Raw genomic sequence first — 18,654 nt, 5'->3', positions numbered from 1 at the left:
AACGGAATGGCAAGCGGATGTATGTAGGCGGACAGAATCTTGTAGGTATACCCCCTGTAGCGGCTTACTAGCGTCAACACACTTGTAAAATCTGCTGGTTCAAAGTTCCCATGTGGCCAGCCTAATTCTTCTATTATGTATGTCGTCCACATTTTTCAGACTCGCATACTATGTACGGATTATAAAGCTGGAACGTATGAAAGCTCTGAAGACCTGAAGCAGACATCATCGCAGTGTTCACAATAAACTGTTACTAACGAAAACATCTAGTTCTTTTAGTGGTCACGCTGTCAGGTCTCTAACGCGTGGCGACCAAATAAGGTTTAAACAAAATTGGAGGCCGAGAAAAAAATATAGTTCAAATGACTCTGAGCACTATGGGACTTAACTACGGTGGTCATCAGTACCCTATAACTTAGAACTACTTAAAGCTAACTGACCTAAGGACATCACACACATCCATGCCCGAGGCAGGTTCCGAACCTGCGACCGTAGCGGTCACGCGGTTCCAGACTGAAGCGCCTAGAACCACACGGCCACTCCGGCCGGTGGAGGCCGAGAAACCCTGTCCTCGATCACTATTTCAGTAACATTACAAGCAAGTGTGGACAGATATTACGGACACACACAGGCTTATCAGGTAAGAAATTAATATATTTTTTCTCCGCCCGTTACTTCACCCCAGTTACTGTCAACTGAAACTGACGGGTACTGGACGAAACGCTTGAGGAGGAACAGATGAAGTTGTTCACAAACGAAGAACAAAGACAAGTTACTGTCAACTTTACGCTATTAATAACTACGACAAAGAGAGGGACACCGTTCTATTGTTGTAAACGGTCAGAAGGGATGTATCCGATTTGATATTTAAAATAGCGTGGGGAGCGCAGTTACCGTCTAAGTGCAGGAAGATATTTTACAAAGCCACACTCAGGTAGTTGCCCGATGCTATTATGTCTCCAAGAAGTGTTCTAGGTGATTCGCGCCTCAGAAAACACTCTTACGAGATGATGCCTGCCGTAGACCCGATTCCAGTGGGGCCCAATTATCTAAGGTTGAGCAACATCTCCTGACCTCTTTCTGAGAACGTCTAAAGAGCTGTATGGATTCTAAGAATCATTCAACATGTCGGTTAACCATCAGCTCCAATGTCGTTCCCAAAAAAAATAGGACAGCTTCCAGAATATGTCTTTCACTGTGCAGCAGAGTGTTCGCTGATTTAAAATTTCCAGAAAGATGTAAACAGTATATCCTACTACAACAAAAGGTGTGCAATAGGTACTCAAATGGTGGCACATTATTGCTTCACCCAATTAACAGACCACTCTAATGGCAAGTTGCACAACGTGAGGTAAACAACCTAAAACCCCCGATCACACACAAGGTTCCACCGTCATAACGCAAGATGGTCGCTAAGAACATAGTATAGTGGCGGCGATATACAGTCCTCACATCAGGTTCAACACAGCCGTACCCAGCCAGGGAGACTGAGGTCCATGAAGTGCTCTCCATTTGGTAACAACCAGGAGGCACTTGCGCCTTGTCGAAAGCTATGATTGCGATGATTACTAACCCCTATGCCGTTTGTTTGTTCTAGCAAAGCCGCCGACTGTTCGACATTTTTGAGGAAGAGAGCTCTTGTTATAACGTCAATAGAGAATTGCAGTACTCCCGTACACACTCACCTCCTCGATGTCATGTGTCACTAAGTCGGTGAAGTTAAATGATCGGATATTTAATCACAGGAGGGAGTAGTGTATGACTCGTAAAGAATTCTCAGGAAGTTTGTCTAACTAAAAAATAGTACACAATGTCATTTTAATTGAATCAGATAAAATGAGGATTTCTTCTCCAGGAGAACTGGTGGAAAAGAACATATTAAGCGATGACTGGCGTTTTGAGTTCATGCTGATAATTTCTGTAGCTTCCCTACGATATACGATATACTTACCTATTTCGCATATGTGCATCTTACTCTGAAATAGCTCTTTCTTGGTCCTCTGTAATTGATGAGATGGCTTAAGTCTCAGTTTGTCTGTATGCACTTAAAACTATCAATACAAATCACAAAGTAAAATGTTTTACAGAACCGTTGTAATATTAATTTAACTTACAAACTGCTTGCACGGTATATTTGCAAATCCCTTTCCATCCATTATCATATTCCCATTGGTGAAATGCCGATGGCACTGCCAGCTATCAGCCCAGCAGCGCCGAAAACGATGGACTCGACAAACGACAGTCGTCGATTAATTTCAAATGTTATGTGTTTCCCACTCCCACCTCCATTTATGGTGGTGATCTGGGTGCTGTGGTACAAATTACTCTAACTATTTCAGATTTATTCATACAATTTACCTTATATTCTCCGGTACCGAAATAGCTAACCCTTGGGGTGTTAGGGGTCTCTTATTCTGAAGTGCATTTTTTTCCAGTAGTAAGTCATTTCAGTACCAAATTCAGTTGAAAGCGTCTTAACCGTAACTCCTTCGTTACGAAAACGCCATCGATAAAATCATCAGTCTGTCCATCGATCGCAAAATTTGCTATCTGGTAATAATATCATTCGTTTGTGATAACTTTTACATGTGAATCCCTTCACATCCGCAACTTCTCTCCGCATTGTTGAAGATAGGGTACACACACACACACACACACACACACACACACACACACACACACACACACTTCTTGCACAGCTGAGCGGAAGCCTCGATTCAGTTCCGCATATAGCCTTGTACTTTTCTTGATGGGAAGAGGAAGGAGTTGCAATTTGCATCAGGAAACTACCTTGGAAGCTACAGATACTTCAATGAAAAGTGACACCGTTTATATATATATATATTATCAGGTGAATGAGATGGGTAAGTATATGCCGGAGACGTAGCTACCTCTGTGAGTGAGATGGATAACGCACGGTAATTAAGTGGAGTGATACGTACGTGGACAGCAGAGACGGTGGTACTGTGAAAATAAATTGGACATCTGACGTAGTCTACGGATCTTGGACGTTGTGCGGCTGAGAAGACATACGACGCTGTTGATGGTTATCTGCCATAGATGGGCATATCGAGCTGTCGAGTTTTTTGGTGTTATTCAGAATGAATACAGAGGTTTTCCATGGTCGCTCTTTATCATCACAACCAAAGACACAGCTAATACGTACCATGCGTCTATCATACGGCCATTTTCACATCACGAAGTAAAGCTTTTTACTGGCATTAGGCGTGTGGCTGCTTGCGGTCCCCCAATAATCTTTGCAAAAGAAATGTTCAAATGTGTGTGAAATCCTATGGGACTTAACTGCTAAGGTTATCAATCACTAAGCTTACACACTACTTAACCTAAATTATCCTAAGGACGAACACACACACTCATGTCCGAGGGAGGAGTCAAACCTCCGTCGGGACCAGCCGTACAGCCCATGACTGCAGCGCCTCAGACCGCTCGGCTAATTTCGCGCAGCCACTCTTTTCTTTCATTATTTTTTTCTCTCCATATGAAGCTTTGTACGTCTTTGTAGTTCTAATTAGAAAGTTCGTCTCAACGTGTCGACTAATGTGAATGTATTCCGTCCCGCAACTCAGTGGCTGGTCGGCCGATTTACGCCTTGCGACGTACTGGCGAGCAGAGGTCGGCGAGGCCGTGTTGCAGGGAGTCGCTTTTACCGACCTTGCGGTGGGCAGGAAATGACGCACTAGGTGCGACAGGCGCCATCCTCCAGTGGCCGCTAAAGCACCATTAGCGTAGCGTGTGGCGGCGTCCGGCGGCCTCGTGGGGCTGCCCGCTGAGTAGCGAGCCGCATTAGAGGGGCCGTGAAAACGCCACCGAGAGGGGCGGACGTGTACCTCACTCCACTCACACTGCGGTTCGAGCCCGCTCTTTGGCTGGGGAGTCATGGCACTGACGGACAGCTACCTAAGAGCTGACCAACGTAGTGTCAGTAGTGTTAATAATTGTATTCCTCCAAGGTCTCTGATGTAGGATTTGCAATACAAGGAAAACACGTCACGTACAAGGTGTCCCAGAAATTTTGCGACAAACTCCGGATGGTTGTAGGAAGTTCCTCGAGGAACAAATTGAGGATAACCAGTGTTCAGAAACGTCACCCATCGACGTTAAGAGCGAAGGTATAGGCGCCGGTGACTGCCACTGGATCATCCCTTTCGCAGCAAATATGACTACGTACCCTAACGAATCGTAGATGGAACGTCTCGCAATGTTGTTTTGTTATCCAGTGTTGTGGTCTGGTCACCAGTGGAGAAAATGAAAGTAGCTCTGGCGTAGACAGACCTTGTCCGCTATGCATGAGGTGCTCTGTGACGTCGGTGGGTGACAGTTTCGGACAAGAGTTTCGATCCGCAGTTTATTTTTCTACTGGAACCCTCTAAAATTTCCTGTATGTTTCGGTACACAGGTAGAAGCCGGTTCCCGTAAGTTCGACAGTTTGTAGAGTCGTTGGATGGGATTTCTAGATATGGGCCTCTCAAAGCTTGTCTCAATTGTCTAGGACACCCTATATACAGACATATGAATGTACACAATGTGATCAACAGTATCCGGACACATGGCTGAAACTTACTTACAAGTTCGTGCCATGCTCCGTCGGTAATTCTGGAACTCCGTATGGTGTTGGCCCACCGTTAGTTTTGTTGACAGCTTCCACTCTCGCAGGCATACATTCTATCAGGTGCTGGAAGATTTCTTGGGGAATGGCAGCCCATTCTTCACCGAGTGTGGCACTGAGGAGAGGAATCACTGTCGGTCGGCGAGGCCTCGCACTAAGTTGGATTTCCAAAAAATACCAAAGGTGTTCTATAGGATTCAGGTCAGGACTCCGAGCAGGCCTGTCCATTACAGGGACGTTATTGTCGTGCATTATGAACAGGTGCTCGATCGTGTTGAAAGAGGCAATCACTATCCCCGAATTGCTTTTCAACAGTGGGAAGCAAGAATGTGCTTAAAACATCAATGTAGGCCTGGGATGTGATAGTTCCACGCAAAACAACAGGGGGTACAAACCCCTCCATGAAAAACACGACCACACAATAATACCACCGCTTCCAAAACTTACTGTTGGCACTTCACACGCTGGCAGATGACGTTCATTGGGTATTTTCCATACCCTCACCCTGCCATCGGATTGCCACATCGCGTACCGTGATTCGTCACTCCACACAACGTTTTTCAACTATTCAATCGCTCTTCACACCAAGCGCGGCGTCGTTTGGCATTTACCGGCGTGATGTGTGTGGCTTATGAGCAGCCTCTCGAATATGAAATCCAAGTTTTCTCACCTCCCGCCTAGCTGTCATAGTACTTGCGGTCGATCCTGATGCAATATGGAATTCCTGTGTGACGGTCTGGATAGACGTCTGCCTATTGCACATTACGACCCTCTTCAACTGTCGGCGGTCTCAGTCAGTCGCTTTTGTGCTGTACGTGACCTTTCTCGTTTCCACTTCAAAATCACATCGGAAACAGTGGACCTACGGATATATAAGGAACTATGAGTCTCGATTGCGGTATGAAACCAACCTTTACCTAGGTTTGAGCCCAAATAATTGAGCATTCTTCAGAATATATACCTGAATCTCTAATTTGTCTGAGAGGGCATGGTCTAGAAATAAAACTAAAACAGCCAGGCGAAGATACGTTCATTGTGAAAAATGTAATAATCTTACATAGAACTAATGCAGAAGTTTGGACAAGGTTAGAAAAGCTGCCAACAGATGGCCGTGTGCACTGTGTAGCTCGTACAGTATCAGCGTTAATAATTAAATTCGTTCTCTGAAAGCAGTCTTTGCATTCACATCACAATCGTTTCCAAATCACCACTCGCATTACGGAGCTGGCGGAAACGAGATTCCGACGTCAGTCGCCAATTCCAGCTCGTCCACCGTGTTGGGATGGATGCAGTAGACAGTGTTTTCCAATGTGCCAAATAAAATCTACTTACAAGAGGTCAGATCTGGCGAATATTGAAGCAAATCCTTCCCTGCGTCAGTAAATCTGCAATACTCCAACGGGATGACACTTTTCCCGAACTGCTTATTAGGAAAACGAAACACTTTTCGGTGGGACGTGGGCTGGACCAGTCGGTGCCTGGTCTATTCTCCTGCGGTTGGTTTGTGGTCGATAAATTTTTCAAAAACTGCAACGTAACGTTCACTAGTGATCGTTTCTCGTTTGAAAATACGGAGAAAAAATGCCTCTTCCTCATACCGCAGCCCGAATAGTAATTCTGGGAATATCCAGTTATTTCGCGTCACACAAATGGTGATTTCGGAAACCAGGAAATTTTTTAGCACGGTTCCATTCGGGTGGAAGTGTCCTTCATGTGTGAAGCAGACGCATCCAACATCAAACGCTGCTTTATCGAACATTGCGAGAATCTGATTCGCAAAGTCAACCCTCTGTCGCCCAGCTCGTAGAGCTATAGCCTTGTAGCTTTAGATTTTGAATGGAAATTTCACGTTTCAGCGGTGGTATTAATTGGTCTCAGCTGCGGCGCACTATTTGTAGACACTATGCAATGAAATGGCAGCGCTCTCTGTCAGCAGCTATTCGAAACATTTCAGAACTTCAATATAACGTCTGCATAAAATGCTTACAACTTTCACAGTAAATTTAGTGTCTGCTCGATTCGTCCATCGATCAAAGCTTTCGAAATATTTAAGTCTGAAATCAGGGAATTCATTGATGGTCACCCAGTATACAGAACTCGCGGATCTGATGAAAGATGACTGTTTTTTATAATTGAATAGGCAATGAATATAAAAAGGTTCAATAAAGTAAAATATAATTACGTGTACCAACTGGAGGTGAGAAATAAGGTCCGTACACTCGCATTAAATTCGCCTGCGGATCCTATGACGTCATCTCCGTAGTATCACTTCAATGCTAACATAGTTCATTTAACAGTCATGTTGTTCCCCGTAAATATTACAGATAATTCGTGCGTATGGTAACCAGCTATGGGTAGGAATTTAAAGTTTGTTTAGTTATGATTGTTTCCCCGGAGCCTTTATGTAATTAGTGTCTGTGCTAATTAGTTTAAAAGCGGGAGCAAGTTAGTTTAAACGTACACACTTCCACAATCCCACCGCTGTTTGCCTGTAGTTTCACTGCCGTATCGCCACAACGGTGCACTTCCCACCTATTACCATTTTTTCTCCACAACGTACGCAGTTGATGGGGGAATATTCAGGTTCTATTTCTCAGAAAATGCTTAAGGAACTACACTCTCTAATGAATCAAGAACTATACTAGAGGCATTGTTGACGTTTTCAAGCAGAGATATCGTTTGTATACTTTAACAGAATTTTTTCTCGTTGCGTATATAATGTATTTAGTGCTCTGGAATTGTTCGACGTGTTCTTCAGTTGTAACCATTTACGATTTGTTTAGCTGAGGTATTTTGTTAAGTCACTCTCATCCTCACGTAAGGACAGGAGAAATCACTAGGTGTTATTTAGAAATAGGTTTCTGCTCTGTAGAAACATTTAACTGCCAGCCGGTGTGGCCGTGCGGTTCTAGGCGCTACAGTCTGGAGCCGAGAGAAGGCTACGGTCGCAGGTTCGAACCCTGTCTCGGGCATGGAGGTGTGAGATGTCTTTGGGTTAGTTAGGTTTAATTAGTTCTAAGTTCTAGGCGACGGATGACCTCAGAAGCTACGTCACATAGTCGCATAGTACTCATTTTGAAACATTTAACTGCAATTACACCTCAAATGAGCACAATCTGTACATTCCCGGATATAAATTTCTTTTTGAGGCAATACGTAACGGCGGAGCACAAATATATAGCCTAAAATGAAGTAATTTAGGCCACTGAGCAGTGTGCGTGAACTCGAGTGCAAAAAGAACATTGAGAAAACGACATTTTCATTCTTCTAAAGGAAGATTACAATAAAAAAGACTAAACGCTTCCTGGAATAAATGAAAATTTTTAAAATGTGTGATGATAAGAATGTTAAGAAAGGAAATATATGCGACCATTCACGGTTAAGAAAATTGCGCAATCTTTCGTCCGATTGACGTAAGTGATACACAGAAAAGAAAAGAAAATGCTTCCATCACTAACGTCTAATGCAATTAAAATCTGAACCAAACAAACCTTGACGTGCGGCTCTATCAGATACTTGAATTACTGCGGTGAGGATGTGAAAGTTGATCGAAAGATATAGCGCATGGTTACTATCTAACAACTTAACTGATCTGTAAGATCTTCAATTCAGAGCTGATATCACAGTGACTTCTACATAGTTTTCCACATATTGCAATATCGTATGACGTTCTTCTCCAATTGAACTGGTACTTCCCCTGTCCAGGTAGCGTAGCGGGAAATGAGACAAATCTAGCATGGCATACACGTGTTTTCCTGGTGGAACTGCGGGGGTGACTACCAACATCTGAGGCATTCAGTCATTTATTTTTTCTGAAGTGCTGATGTTGATGCGCTACGTTTGAAGGTGAGGTCAAAGTTAATTTCTACTGACTTTCAAAAGTTTTCACTTTTTACACATTAACACAAATGCAACAGCTTTGCGTGACTTAGTGTCTCCCATATTCCATGCAATGAAGATTCTCGCGTGTATATGCTGGCGGTTTATTTCTAATAAATATATTAAATTAGTACTTTTATATCATGTGCGGCCGAGTCAACAATTTATTTTTGAAGCTGAGTGCAACCACGACACACATCGAGTTATGAATAAACTCAAACTAGTATATATATTGGTGGAAGGCTGTGGGCTATTGTGAAGAAAGGATTTTTCTGAAAGAGACTGTAGGCTGTATGTTCGTTGCAAAATTATAATAGTTACAAAGCTTTATTTCTGTGGTGAATAAATGAATAACAAGATTAATTTGGCTGCCTAGTTTTTTTCGACGCACTCCTTGCTTAAAAAGTTATCGGTTACTTGCTGTATCAAAGGCAGATGAAATTTCCAAACTTTCGATGATTGCCTTCGTCATCAAAGGCTCTGAATTTTATAAGAATTTATAAGAATTCTTCTGCTGAGATTCCCGGTTAACCACCAACGGCAGATGTCGAAGTCATATTACCACATGAACAAAAGAAGCTAATGCACCTCTCTGTGAAATTTCGTCTCTCTTCTTGGAGATTCAACGTGCATTCGAAAGAGAAAAGTTGTTAAGTCTTTCATGTGCAGCACTTTTCTATACAGGAGTGCGACAAGAGCCACAGGAATGAATCGTAGCAGACGTATAGAACAATTTAAATTGTGGTTACAGAGGACGCTGGAGATTCCGTTGATCGCAGTGAAGTTCCACAGAAGCACGACGAGATTCAGAAAATACGGAATACCACTGTACGCTGCGCAACACAGTTGACGAATCGGTGTTTCGAAACATCGTGTCCCCCATTACAAGTCATCAGTTCGAAATTTGTCTCAGAGGTGCCTTCAAGCTTCCTCTGTACTGGTGTAAAAGCGTGAGACATCACCCTGGAGCTAAGCGACACTTCAAGTAGAAAGGTGTAGACGCATGAAGAAAAAGGCCACAGCTCAGGATATTATGAGAGATGAGTTCGCGATACCGGCCGGCCGCGGTGGTCTCGCGGTTAAGGCGCTCAGTCCGGAACCGCGTGACTGCCACGGTCGCAGGTTCGAATCCTGCCTCGGGCATGGATGTGTGTGATGTCCTTAGGTTAGTTAGGTTTAAGTAGTTCTAAGTCTAGGGGACTGATGACCTCAGATGTTAAGTCCCATAGTGCTCAGAGCCATTTGAACCATTTTTTTCATATTGATAACAAAGTTCAACACAATTCCGTCCAACGCCACCGTGGACGTGTTACACTAAGCGTACGTCGCCGCACGACTCCTCCTTTCCGTGCCTCCACGATGGATATCAGAGCAGCGAAGCCCGGCGTTGAATTTTTTTTTAATTGCTGTGAAAAACATTTCAGACATACCGCCACTCAGAATCGACATGGAGGGGACTCAGAGGGATGCATAAGGAGATCATATGAAACCACCCCTCCCCTTGAGGCGCTGAGTACCTCACATTTCGCGGTCAAAAGAAAGTTCGCATGGCAATAAGCAACAGGACAATCTTTGACATTGGTAGCAGCTCTCTGACGATACAGCGCTTCTCTAAGCACAGCGTGGTCAACCGACTCCATTGAACGTCATCACACGCTCTTGGTCAGCGGTGCGACCGCAATTTTTGCTCTGGTGTACTGGGTGGGACCATTAGTGATCGTTCAAAACCATTCGACGAAATTTAAACACGAAGCAGGAAAGGATGCTTATGCTTTTTCACCCCTCCTATTTTGAGGTGTCCTGTGACATTATGTGGTCAGTGGGTGGGTGAGACGTGTGTTTGTGGAGGGGGGGAGGATGTGGAGAGAGGCGAGAGGATGCGCGAAATTGACACATGCGTATATAAAATGGGGAAAGGGTCCTTCCGAGGTCCCCCAGTTTGGCAACACCATCGGCGCAACCGGGGCCACCTGCTCACCGTTATTAAGCGCCTTAAAATGTATGTGGAAAGAGACAACCTAATGGCCTATGAGTCCTAGGCAACTGCAAGGAGGATACGCTGTTGCTGTTGCGCTTGCTAATAGGAATCTGGAAAAGGGTTGGGGAGGAGGGGGCTGCCGCTGGGACCGAGCGGTTCTAGGCGATTCAGTCCGGAAACGCGGTGCTGCTACGGTCGGAGGTTCGAATCCTGCCTCGGGCATGGATGTGTGTGATATCGTTAGGTTAGTTAGGTTTAATTAGTTCTAAGTCTAGGGGACTGATGATCTCAGAAGTTAAGTCCCATAGTGCTCAGAACCATTTTTGAACCATAGTGCTTAGAGGCATTTGAACCATTTTTTTGAAAAAGGGTGGGGGGAATCTACTGTGTTTCCTGTCTGCAAGCGCCTGAGAATTCTTCTATGTACATCTTTTTAGTGCACAAAAAAGACAGCCGGATGACACCGAGGGTCTTGCCGAACTGGAGGGTGTTTCCGAAATGCACTCTTCACGCATGTTTCACTGTACACACCTCCGTGATCCCACCACACGAGTGCAGCAAACAGGAGCTTAACTGCTAAGGTCATCAGTCCCTAAGCTTACACACTACTTAACCTAAATTATCCTAAGGACAAACACTCACACCCCGGCCCGAGGGAGGACTCGAACCTCCGCCGGGACCAGCCGCACAGTCCACTACTGCAGCGCCCTAGACCGCTCGGCTAATCCCGAGCGGAGCTTCCGATACCGTTGAAATTTCGTCGATGGTTTTGAACGGTCCCCACAGGTTCCTCCCTGCACATCAGAGAAAAAATTGCGGGCGCACTGTTCTCCGAAGGGGTGCTATCACGTTCAATGCGGTTGCTGAATCATGATGTCATTAGAGAAGGACAGAATCGTCCGCGGGGTGTTTTCAGTGTCTAAGGTTATCGAGAACGTCATTCTGTTGCTCATCAAACTGCGCACTGTCATCTGGGAGTTAACGCCCCAAGGAAACGGGTGGTTCCACTGAGACCCTTTTTGCCACCTCCTAATGCCTTGCCGTGTCGGTCTTGAGCGGCCGCGTGTCTGAAAGTTTTTCTGAGCTACGCGTAGGAAAACAGCGTCACGTCAACGGTGGGCATCGTGGTTCTGACCTCCATCCCAGAGACATCAAAAGGAGTGATGAAATGTGGGTACGAGTGTTATGACGATTTTCCCATTGTGTGACATATCCACAGATGCCTTGGAGAGAGTTGTGATGCAATTTGGCGTCTGTGTGAAATCATTACCTCTGTTTGCACGTCACTTTAACTTCAGAGCCGAAGTCTTTCTTTCGGATGTGACGATACCCTGCTGTCTGATGCGTCGCCGAACACGAGGGTGGCATCGCAGGGCGCCACGCTTTTGCACCCCCTAAAAGAGGAAGGTTTTAGGCACCTTTGAGCCAAATGTAAAACTTAGTGTTAGAAAACGAACTGTACTCGCGAGAAATCATTCCTTCGGAGTTGCAAAGAAAGGAAGTCGCTGAAGACGTTTGCAAGGAGCAGACAGAAACTGTTGCTCGTATGGGCGAACAAGTGGCTGCTCAGGGTGCGCAGATTACGGCGCTAGCAGACGAGATTCAGAAAGTAATCAATCAGGTGGGCGCCCTAACGAGTTTGGTAGAGAAGATCACGCTAACGAATGAGGCAGACTCGGACAGAACACAGCCAGCCGCAATTGCGGAATCCGAAGAAGTACAGTCTCTGCTGCAGTTTAAAAGGGTGCAAGCAGACTTAAACAAACGCAATCGGGACCTAATAGCTGACTTTCATAACAAGCTACGGAAAACGAAAGCACAGAGGGCTGTGCCACTATTAGTAACACAGCCAGAGGAGCAAAAAGCACCAGCAGTAAGCGTAGGCGTGCAGAAGACGAGGAATACCTTGACTTTGAATAGAGACGCAGTAATGTGAGATGAAATTTGGCGTCACCTGTGCGGACGACGAACAGCGGTGCGAATTTCGAGAGTGACGAGGAAGAATGCAGGAGAAGCTTTGTGTCTGTACAACCTTACTCTCTTTTTCCAGACCGAAATCACGGCTTAGGGCGCTCAATGTGGTTAAGCCAATTTGATCACTCACTACCTCACTCATGGGGAGACGTGCTGAAAACAAATTTTGCGCGCAATGAAACAAAATTGTGGCGTTATGAAGACGTGATCCTTTAATAGTGTTGTGCACAGAACATCGATCATACTACCGGAGCTCCATACAACCGAGCAGGTGGCATATTACACAGATGTTACATAATGTAAGGTTTTAGCGTTGAACTAACAGTGTAGAAATGTAAAGAATTTCGCTGATTTCAGGCACAATAACGCTGTAGAGTTGGGGACTGTCACCCTCTCGGGATACCGTGTCCGAATCCGGCCGGTTGGAAGATTTTCTTCGCTCGGGAACAGGGTGTTTGTGATGTCTTAATTATTTCATCGACACGCTAGTCGTAATATCTCCGTCTTGTAGAGGGACGTTCAACACGGGACCGAACAACCGTCGACGAGCTCTCCCAGTCAACAACGATATACCACCAATTGTTATTCATAATGCAAATGGGCTTAAACAGATCCCGAAAAAGCCAACCGTTGTGGCCGAGCGGTTCTAGGCACCTCAGTCCGGAACCGCGCTGCTGCTACGGTGGCAGGTTCGAATCCTGCTTTGGGCATGGATGTGTGTGATGTCCTTACGTTAGTTAGGTTTAAGTAGTTCCAAGTCTAGGGGACTGATGACCTCAGATGATATGTTTCATAGTGCCTAGAGCCATGTGAACCATTTTTTTTTTAATTCCAAAAACCCACATTTTCCACTTCAAAATTATGTTTTACACTCGTAAAACCGTGTGCCGTGATCGCCAAGAAACATGGTCATTTATCATGACGAAAATGTTCTCAGATAGCAATAATTTTCCGCTCTGAATATGTTTCATACTTTTCTGCTTTTTATCATTCTAATGCTGTAATTAACCTATTTTTCCTGACGAGCAAACGAGTGACGGACGATCTGGGGTAGTATGTTAGGTGTCCAGCGCTCACACGGTCTTCAAAGCGAATGTTTGAACAACATATTTGCTACGTTTAGTGGTATACCGCTATAATCTAGAGGATGCTCTACTCATTCCAGCATATTCGGACACGGTATTTGAAGCATAGGTTGTTGCAACAGATGCTACCGTTACTTCTAGCAACGTTCTACATTTTATCGTTGTAGTATTCCAGAAACTCTGAGCTCAGTTCCATGTCTACTGTTCAGTAGTGGTATTCAGAGGAAGCCCGTTCATAGCTGTTTGTAAAGAGCCAAGATAAAATGCGCCCCATTCAATCTGACTTCTATTTAGAAGGCAGTGCGATCTTGAATGGAATCTAGCTGATTCACGCTGCAGGAACATGTCAACTACAGCAGGAAGAAAATAACACTGTATACATTTCACAGTGGTGCCTTTTGTATGGCGTGAGATCGACAGATGACAACGGAGACGTCCGTCTTCTATTGGGGATCGTCTTGGATAACGCTATTGTGGCAGTGATCGGTAGCAATGGCTCTTCTGTGGCAAACTCCATCCGTCAGCCCGAGGGCTTCGCTGACCTCCCCTGTGTCGCTACTTATGTCTGTGACGTGAATGCCGTCACTGTTTCTGTAGAATACAAGAATACTTTTGCTCGATATTGCAAGCAGAAAATGAGGTTGAGAGTTTAATTGCCTTTCCGGATTCAACATACAAAACTCTCATGGTGTTTTTTGTAAGTCAGATTCGTATTTCTTTGACAAGAAAAGAAACTTGTCGTTGCAACGAGTGTCTAAGTACAGTACCCTACGTGTGGACAACACAGCGCATCTCACTTGTACAATCAAGACATTTCTATCTTTAGCGCTTAGGTGACAAACGTTGTGCCCAATTTTACGATTTAGGGGATGTTTTATTACACTGTATTTCGAACTCGTATTGGTTCACAATGAGCCGCGTGTTCGTTAAAAAGAAGATGCTCCTTTTTGGACCAGTAAACCATGAATGTCATTTTTTTTTGTCTTGATTTTATTTCACTCCTGCCACAGCGTCCAGGATTTTTGATACAGCGACTGGGGAAAGTATCCTTCCTTATCAGGATCAAAAAATCGTTACCAGTTTCATGAGTTCCTCAGCTCGAGCCATATACAACCAGTCTCCAGGTAACATAGAGGTTGCTGAGCTCTTAACAAAATGGTGCATCAGCTGTTCATTGCAATGTTCAGTATTATCTGTTCTTCAGGTTTTTCAAGAAACTGGCGTGTCGCGTCTCCTTGATCCCCATGGATTTTGATTCATTCGCCTTTTCATCGTTAAGTAGTTACTAGTTATTGCTAACTAAGCTCTTCAATTGAAAAATGTGTCTCTCCATCGGCAAAAGCTTCTGGAATACCATAGGACCCTTTCGGATCTCCGCTAGAGGAATGTCAAGTGGGAGGTGACCAAGAGATAAAGATTGAATAACCAACGAAAGGAGATACCATTCTACGAATCGTAGTGTGGAATGTCAGAAACTTCAGAGCGGTAGAGAAGCTAGAAAATCTGAAAAGAGAAATGCAAAAGGTCAATCTAGATATAGCGGGTATCAGTGAAGGAAAGAGAACAAGGATTTCTTGTCAGATGATATACGGTGATATCAGCAGCAGCATCAGCAGCATAAAACGGTATCACGGGCGTAGAATTCGTTATGAATAGGAAGGTACGGCAGAGAGTGTGTTGCTGAGAACAATTCAATGATAGGATTGTTCTCATCAGAATGAACAGCAAACCAACACTGACAACGATTATTCAGGTACACATGCCGACGTCGCAAGCTGACACTGAAGAAATAGGTAATGTATACATGTTGAACGGGGATTGCAGTACGTAAAGGGAGATAAAAATCTAATAGCCGTGGGAGATTGGAAACCGGTTGCAGGGGAAAGGAATAGAAGAAAGAGTTACGGAAGAATATGGGCTTAGTAGTAGGAATGAGAAGGGAGAAAGACGGACTGAGTTCTGTAATAAATTGTAGTTAGTATTAGCGAATACTCTGTTCAAGAAACACAAGAGGAGGAGGTGTACTTGGAAAAGGCTGAGAAATACGTGAAAATTTCAGTCAGATTACATAATGGTCGGACAGAGATTCCGAAATCAGATACTGGATTGTAAGGCGTACACACGAACAGATATAGGCTCAGATCACAATGTAGTAGTGATGAACTGTAGGCTGAAGTTTAAGAGATTAGTCAGGAAGAATCAATACCAAAGGAAGTGGGATACAGAAGTACTAAGGAATGACGAGATATCGCTTGATATTCTCTAGGGCTATAGATACAGCAATAAGGAATATAGCTCAGTAGGCAGTACAGTTGAAGAGGAATGGAAATCTCTAAACAGACCAATCACCGAAGTGGGAAAGAAAAACATAGGTACAGAGAAGGTAACAGCGAAAAAACCATAGGAGACAGAAGAAATTCTTCAGTTGATCGATGAATAAAGGAAATACAAACATGCTCTTGGACATAGAGTAATATGGATATACAAGTCGCTGAGGAATGAAATAAATAGTAAATACAGGGCAGCTAAGACAAAATGAGTGCACAAAAAAAGTGAAGAAATAAAAAAAATTATTGTTGGAAGCAATGAGACAGCATACAGAAAAGTCAAAACAACTTTCGGTGAAATTAAAAGCAAGGGTTGTAACGTTATGAGTGCAATGGGAATTCCACTGTTAAATGCAGAGGAGATAGCAGATAAGTGGAAAGAGTACACTGAGGGACCTCTCTGAGGGGGAAGACTTGTCTCATGTGATAGAAGAAGAAACATGAGTCGATACAGGCTACCACGTATTAGAATCAGAATTTAAGAGAGCGTTGGAAGACTTAAGATTAAATAAGGCAGAAGGTGAAGATAACACACCAGCACAATTTCTAAAATCATTGGGGGAAGTGGAAACAAAACCACTATTCACGTTTGTGTGTAGACTGTGTGACCCTGGTTATATACAATCTGACTTTCGAAAAAATATCATCACCACAGTTCCGAAGACTGCAAGAGCTGACAAGTGCTGCAATTGTTGTACAATCAGCTCAACACCTCATGAATCCTAGTTGCTGACAAGAATAATACCCAGAAGAAAGGAAAGGAAAATTGAAGGTGTGTTAGATGACGATCAGTTTGGCTTAGGAAAGATAAAACCACCAGAAAGGCAGTTCTGATCACAGGATTTGTCTACCTGGAAAAAGGGTGCAACAATGTCATATGGGGCAAGATGTTCGAAATTATGAGAAAAACAGGGGTAAGCTATAGGGATAGACGGGTTATATAAAACATGTACAAGAACCAAGAAGGAAAAATAAGAGTCGACGACCAAGAACGAACTGCTCTATTAAAAACTATGTAAGACAGGAATGTAGTCTTTCGCCCCTACTGTTTAATCTATACACTAAAGAATCAATGATGGAAATAAAAGAAAGGTTCCGGAGTGCAATTAAAATTCAAGGCGAAAGGATGTCAATGATGCGATTCGCTTTTGACATTGTTCTCCTCACCGAGAGTGAAGAATAATTACAAGATCTGATGAATGAAACGGTCTACTGAGTACAGAATACGCATTGAGGCTACATAGAAGAAAGACGAAAGTAATTAGAAGTAGCAGAAATGAATAGAGCTAGAAACGTAACATCAGGATTGATGGTCATTAAGGTAAGTAATTTAGCTACGTTGGCAGTACAATAACCAATGATGGACGGAGCAAGGACGACACCAAAAGCAGACTAGCACTGAAAAAAAAATTCCTGGCCAAGAGAAATCTTTGTGTATCAAACATAGGTCTTAATTTGAGGAAGAAAATTCTGAGAAGGTACGTTTGGAGCACGGCATTGTATGATAGTGAAACGTGGAATGTGGGAAAAACGCAATAGAAGAGAATCGAAGCGTTTGAGATGAGGTGCTACAGACGAATGTTGAAAATCAGATGGACTGATAAGTTGAGGCAGGAGGAGGTTCTGCGCAGAATTAGAGAGGAAAGAAAATGTGGAAAACCCTGGAACGAAGAAGGGACAGTATGATATGACTTCCGTGAAAACACCAGGGAGCAACTTCCGTGGTACCAGAGGCTGTAGAGGAAGACGTTCAGGAAATAACTGAGGTCGTATGTTACAAGTGCTACTCTGAGATGAGGAGGTCGGCACAGGAGAGGGGTTCGTGTAGGGCAGCATTAAACTAATTGAAAGGCACAAAGACTAGAAACAGTACTTACATGGGAAGCGAAGACCAAGTAGAGATGAGAGAGAGGGGGGGGGGGGGGGGGGGAGAGACGGGTGGAAAAACTAACAGCTACCCAAACAGTTAAATAGAATAATTTTAACTTTACGTTTTTTCATCTAGATCAACTTTTAAGATTCTTTTTCATACACGAAAATAAGCAGTCATCTGATAACGAATAAGAGCAGTCCTGCTGTTCGCCAAGAGCTTAACCTGAAAGCAGCGCGTGCTGAGCCTCCATCATTATGCACCATTCATTTGTTATTTGCCTTTATGTCTGGGCGTTCGAGTCGCATATTTTCACACAATCTCTTCAAAAGCAGGTCAGGTAAAATGCTCGATTAAGAGTTTTTCCTGATGAAGTACGACCTTTGTACACAGCCCTTCACATCAAAGAAATAAATAGCATTGTTTTCACATGTGAACCCACTGCCATATTTTCCCCTCGTTACCGACAGTGCTTCCTGTTGGCTTCACATGTGTAAAGCTGCCGCGCAGCACAGTAAGGCAACAACAGTCACAGTTTCAGAAAGAAAATTCGTTTCATTGTACAAAAGATATTGCCTGCCACCGCGCACACAGGTGTAATTTTTCCTTTGGTCTTTTGTGGGCAAACTTCTTTGTCGGTTGACTCCCCGCGATAAAATACGCTGAAACATGCTTCAAGACGCGAAAGTACGGAACTTTGTAATTCATCCGACGTCGACCTCCGTAGGCGGCATTTCGCACCCTCACAAAGTTTTTAGCATTTCGTGAAAGTCAAGGTCGATCTCGTAGTAGCTGATCTTCAGGAAACATTTTCCTCCACTTAAAACATGGATACCAATTTCAATAGATTTTGTTTAAGGCATCTTCCTTAGATGTCTCTTCCAGCTTTACTGCTGACTCCGAAACACAGAAAG

At 43.9% G+C, this 18,654-nt stretch overlaps 1 protein-coding gene across 2 annotated transcripts in view; it reads left to right on the top strand.

Moving 5' to 3' along the window:
- The window catches only part of LOC126354277 (allatotropins-like), a 327,713-nt gene that overhangs the window by 116,048 nt on the left and 193,011 nt on the right, over positions 1 to 18,654 (top strand). Inside the window, exon 1 of one of the 2 annotated variants that reach the window (XM_050003817.1) lies at positions 8,368 to 8,473. The exons of the other annotated variant lie outside the window; for it this stretch is intronic. The gene's annotated coding sequence lies outside the window, so the exon portion shown is untranslated. Of the gene's footprint in view, positions 1 to 8,367; positions 8,474 to 18,654 lie in introns of those variants that run through there. 2 annotated transcript variants of the gene reach the window in all.

The sequence above is a fragment of the Schistocerca gregaria genome, chromosome 3 (assembly GCF_023897955.1).
Source record: "Schistocerca gregaria isolate iqSchGreg1 chromosome 3, iqSchGreg1.2, whole genome shotgun sequence".
NCBI lineage: Eukaryota > Metazoa > Arthropoda > Insecta > Orthoptera > Acrididae > Schistocerca > Schistocerca gregaria.
This window is presented reverse-complemented; position numbering and strand designations above follow the sequence as displayed.